General features: G+C 40.5%; 1 pseudogene; it reads left to right on the plus strand.

Annotated features, from left to right (window-relative positions):
* Window positions 1–2,759: 2,759 nt before the first annotated feature.
* Window positions 2,760–5,271, plus strand: LOC136328525 (abl interactor 2-like; annotated as a pseudogene).
* Window positions 5,272–5,764: the final 493 nt, after the last annotated feature.

Genomic DNA, 5,764 nt, shown 5'->3' on the forward strand with positions numbered 1-5,764 from the left:
GCTTGGACCCAAGGTCGCTGGTTTGAGCAAGGGGTTACTCGGTCTGCTGTGACCCCATGGTCAGGGCACATACGAGAAAGCAATCAATGAACAACTAAGATTTCACAACGAAAAACTAATGATTGGTGCTTCTCATCTCTCTCTATTCCTGTCTGTCTGTCCCTCTCTCTGACTCTCTCTCTGTTTCTGTAAAAAAAAAAAAAAAAAAAAAATGCAACAGATATCTATTTAGCACTTCTGTCATAGAAACCAAATAAATGAGAGAAGTATCATATAATCAAATCAAAGAAAAGAAAGTCTTAACAAACTTCAAATGCTGGACCCCTGAAAATATAAACAAGCCAACCTCAAGATAAGGCAAATAGAAATGATTGCTTACTATAGTACAGCAAACTACTATCTTGACAAAGTTTTCTGGTATCTTAGATGGGACAGGCAAAGTCAGTATGTGTGTGAGGTTTTGGAATCTAGTTAAGACAGATCTTTAAGTGTGGGAGTTTGATGGGGATTAGGTAAGATCGTAATAGAACCATTTAGGGTCAGTGAACTAAGCAAGGAGAGGATATTGCTGCACCAATAGAAGAGTCTTGGAGCATAAATAGTCATTTGAGGCTATCTTGTTAATAGTTGAACAATGTGGTTTTCCTTTAAATGGAGTTTCCTATAAACTTCCAGGTGTGAACAATAAAATTCTTTTTATCTTTCTGTGCAAGAGTTTCTAGGATATAAAGTCATGTTGATGAAAACAGAATAACAAAGTACAGGCAGTGAAGAGAGCCAAATTGTAGAGTTCTGTCAATATTGTTGACAAGCAGTAAGAATATAGATGGATTTGGCTTTCACTACCAAAGTTGTATTGCATAGTGGCAAAACAAATACTTTGCAGTGATGCAGACTTAAGTTTGGAAAAAACACTTGCTACATATTAGCTCTGTGGACTCAGGCAAGTTATTTAAATTCTTTGCATACCACCATACAATAAAATCTTAAGATTTTTTTAATGCAATGTGTCTAAGCTTAAGAAAAAATGAAAATAACAAAAACCAAGAGTATTTTGAGACAAAGCAAAATATTGAAGCAGATCTAATTACACATTTGATGAACAAAGCATAATAAAGGAAAATGTCAATAAACTACAGTATCTATGCTTTAATTTTTGTCCCATTTGAGTATCAATTTTAATAGAATAGGATGAGAATCCTTTATCATCAAAAAGAAGGAGGGAAAAGGTAGAGCAATCTATCATAATTTGTTGATAAACAATTCTTATTCTTCTTATTAAAAAATAATATTTGAAATCAAAATTGAAGTTCATTAAAATGATAATAAACATCACTTAAGTTCTATTAGTATGCTGACCCTATAAACTGTTGAAATGTCAGCTAGTCCCAGACATTAAAGAATATGTACTGACTTCATCTCCTTTAAAATATTGCCCTAGCTGGTTGGCTCAGTGGTAGAGCATCGGCCTGGCGTGCAGGAGTCCCAGGTTCAATTCCCAGCCAGGGCACACAGGAGAAGCGCCCATCTGCTTCTCCACCCCTCCCCCTCTCCTTCCTCTCTGTCTCTCTCTTTTCCTCCCACAGCCCAGGCTCCACTGGAGCAAAGTTTGCCCGGGCACTGAGGATGGCTCTGTGGCCTCTGTCTCAGGTGCTAGAATGGCTCTGATTGCAGCAGAGCGACGCCCCAAGATGGGCAGAGCATCCCCCCCTGGTGGGCATGCCGGGTGGATCCCGGTAGGGCACATGCAGGAGTCTGTCTGACTGCCTCCCCGTTTCCAGCTTCGGAAAAATAAAAAAATTAAAAATATATTTTAATTGAACTAAAACAAAATTTTTTCCTTATTCATGAGTGTAGATATTCTTTTTGCTTTGATTGTGGAAATATGTGGCAGATCAAATATAAATGCCATGATCACCAGTGGAAGAATGAGACAATTAGAAAATAAAATGACCAACTTAATGAAAAGTGCAAGAAAATGAGAAGACATTTCCTTTTTAAGTGGCAAAAATGACATAAAGAAAAAGGTATAACTTGTTATACACACAAAAAAATTTTTTTCACCTCAAAATCCTGTCATATTTGGAGAGAAAAGCAAAATCAATAAATGAAGTAGTTTTGCACTGGGTGGCAACCAATCACCGAATATGAATCAGAAAGCAATTGGAATAGGAGTTTTAGAAAATAAGGCTCTAAAACAATTGAGAAAACTAAAAGGTTAGACACAGAGGCTCACTGGATTGACTTTGGCAAAACTCACATACTTTGTCATAGAAATAAAGTTATTAAAATTGATACTAAAATTGGAATTGAAATAGTGCAGACACCTAGAACCAGATAAACACTACAGAACTAAAGAGCTAAACATTTCCCATAAAGGAAGTGAAACTGAAAATCACTGCTTTAATTAAATATGAAGAGATGATGTTTGTAAATGTATCAAAGAACATTTCAATTAAAAAAAATTAAGACTATTTTAGTAAAATAAACATATCAGTTTACTGGAAAGAGATATTCCCTGGATGACCAAAACATATTTTTCATGACAATCAAGCATTGATTAGGTTTAAGGAGGAAGAGGTGAACATGTGAAATACCAATCTAAATAAAATGTTTTTAATATTATGCTTTAATATAAGTGAGAGTGTTAACTCACTTCACACACTGGGCTGTTTAAAAAATATAGATAATCAGTTTCTCCAAGTCTTGGGTTTCCCTACTACCTCTGCAGTCTTTGTGCGGAGGAGAAGGATGTGAAGATGACAGAGCTACAGATGCTGCTGGAGGAGAAAATCGCAGCCAGTCCCTCTTCAACAGTTACACAAATCTCGAATGGGTTGCTGATTACTATAAAAACAAGTACATCCTAGCCCTGGCCAGATGGCTCAGCGGTAGAGCGTCGGCCTGGCGTGCGGGGGACCCGGGTTCAATTCCCGGCCAGGGCACATAGGAGAAGCGCCCATCTGCTTCTCCACCCCCCACCCCCCCCTCCTTCCTCTCTGTCTCTCTCTTCCCCTCCCGCAGCCAAGGCTCCATTGGAGCAAAGATGGCTCAGGCGCTGGGGATGGCTCCTTGGCCTCTGCCCCAGGCGCTAGAGTGGCTCTGGTTGTGGCAGAGCGACACCCTGGAGGGGCAGAGCATGCCCCCTGGTGGGCAGAGCATCGCCCCTGGTGGGCGTGTCGGGTGGATCCCGGTCGGGCGCATGCGGGAGTCTGACTGTCTCTCCCCGTTTCCAGCTTCAGAAAGAAAAAAAAAAAAAAAAAAAAAAAAAAAAACAAGTACATCCAGTCAGCAGATAAGCAGCAAGCACAAGAATAAACCAAAGCCTACACCACTCAATGCTTAGCAAGTGTTACCTATATGATAAACACCATGGCCAACAATATACTACAGATGCTAGCTATCCAGGCATCCCAGCTACAAAGGATGAAATTGTCAATCAATCATAATTCACAAACCGTTGATATTCATAAAGAGAAAATAGCAAGAAGAAAAATTAAAATTTTGATTAACAATAAAAACACTTCAAGGCCCTGGCCAGTTTGCTTAGTGGATAGAGTAAGCATCAGCCTGGCATGCAGACATCCCAGGTTTTGTTCGGGTCAGGACAAACATTAGAAGTGATCATCTGCTTTTTTTTCTCTCTCTCCCGCTTCTCTCCCTCTTCCCCTCTTGCAGCCAGTGGCTCAGTTGGTCTGAGCATCAGCCCTGGGCACTGTGGATAACTCAGTTGGTTGAGTATCTGCCTCAGGCAATAAAAATAGCTTGGTTGATTCAAACATCATCCCCAGACAGGGTTTGGTGGATGGATCCCAATCAGGGTATATGTGGGAGTCTGTGTCGCTATCTCCCCTCCTCTCATTTAAAAAAAAATACTTCAAGACACATAAGATTATTGTTCCAGCTACCCTTGAAGATGCTTTATTATATTAGAAAACTTATTAACTATACAATTCTAAATGACATTGTACATAGAGTAAAGGTGAGTGGTACCCAGAATATGAAGATGAACGGGCTGTTGTGTATAACACCTCCAACTCATAAACCCTCAGGCCCCCTCCAGTGATACCAAATGATCACATATCTAGCACAACCTGTTTTATGACTCCCTTGCAGCTGAGTCCTGTGAGGACATGTCTATGAATCAAAGTAATGGAATTTATAGCAGTGGGAGTAGTGGAAGAAGCCACCCAAGTAGTCAGAGAAGCAGTCAGGAGAGCAGTGGAGATGGGACTGTAGGAGTTCCCATTGCTGTTTCTACTCCTTCTCCCCCCAGTGTCTTTGCAGGTCATCCTGTTCAGTTCTACAGTATGAATAGACTTGCGTCTCACCATACTTCCCCAATAGTAGGGTTCTCGTTCATTATAGATGCCCTCCTTTCATAACTTCACAAACAAACCTTCAGAATCAAATGAATGAAGAAACCTGTATATCCAGAATCCAGTAGCTCTTGCTCCTCTTTCTCCCTCCATCCTACAGATAAATCTTCAGTTACCTTTAATGGGATTTGTGGCCAGAGTCCAAGAAAATATTTCAGAGGTATCAGCACCACCTATGGAAGTCCCAGTCTTTGGTAAATCTCCCCATCCCCCCCCCCCAATATCCTCCCCTAGAAGATCACAAAGAAGAGGAGGCAATGGGAATTGAATATAGTGATCCTTATACTGAAGAGTGTCTACTATAGGCTCCAATTATTTGGAAATGTTATGGTAATTTATGATTACTCATGTCACCAAGAAGAACAATGAAGCCCGAGTCAGTTGGCTCAGTGGTAGAGCACTGGCCCAGCAAGTGGAAGTCCCAGATTGGATTCCTGGTCAGGGCACATAGGAGAAGCGACCATCAGCTTCTCCACCCATCCGCCTGTCCCTTCTCTCTCTCTCTCTCTCTCTCTCTCTCTCTCTCTCTCCTACTCTGTCTTCCCCTCCTGCAGCTATAGCTAAATTGGTTCGAGCAAATTGCCTCGTGCACTGAGGATGGCTTCCTGGCCTCCACCTCAGGCACTAAAAAATGGCTCCGATTTCAATGAAGCAATGACTCCAGATCGGCAGAAGACGGCCCCCTAGTGGGCTTGCTGGGTGGATCCTAGTCAGGGCACATGTGGGACTCTGTCTCTCTGCCTCCCTTCCTCTCACTAAGATAAATAAAAATAAAAATTAAAATAAAATAAAATAAAAAGAACAATGATGGTTGGTACAAGGAAGTTGCAAATGGAGTGACTGGGCTCTTGCTGGGAATTATGAAGAGTTTATCCTGCATTATTCTGAGTAAAGTTCAGCAGGGCTCCTTCTCTCACAGGGATAGTCAAGATTTCCCAAATTATCACAAGGCCCAGGGATTCCGCTCCTGTGAAGTAAATGAAGGATACAAATGATAAAAAAAAAAACAAAAACAAACAAACAAACAAAAAAAACTACTTATGTTTTCTTTGGTTTACCCACATAAAACAAAAAAGCAAGCTAAGTGTTAATGGATGGATTTTTCAGTCATCATTTATATTATGCTTAGCTTCCTGGATTGAAATAAAGTGCATGTTTCTGAAAAAAATTAAGTAAATAAAAAAATACAATCATTTTCCCCATTGAATTAGTCTTGTCCAGGGACTGCCCAATAGTAGCAGAATTGTTTCACATCCATGCGCTCTGATCCAAAGAAATACCAAGATCCACCTGGCAAAATACTTGTCTGCCAGCCCTTTACTCTCCCATTCTCTTTGGTCCACAATAATTTCTGACAGGTTCACTGCATAAATTCATTGACTTTA

The sequence above is a fragment of the Saccopteryx bilineata genome, chromosome 3 (assembly GCF_036850765.1).
Source record: "Saccopteryx bilineata isolate mSacBil1 chromosome 3, mSacBil1_pri_phased_curated, whole genome shotgun sequence".
NCBI classification, from domain to species: Eukaryota; Metazoa; Chordata; class Mammalia; order Chiroptera; family Emballonuridae; genus Saccopteryx; species Saccopteryx bilineata.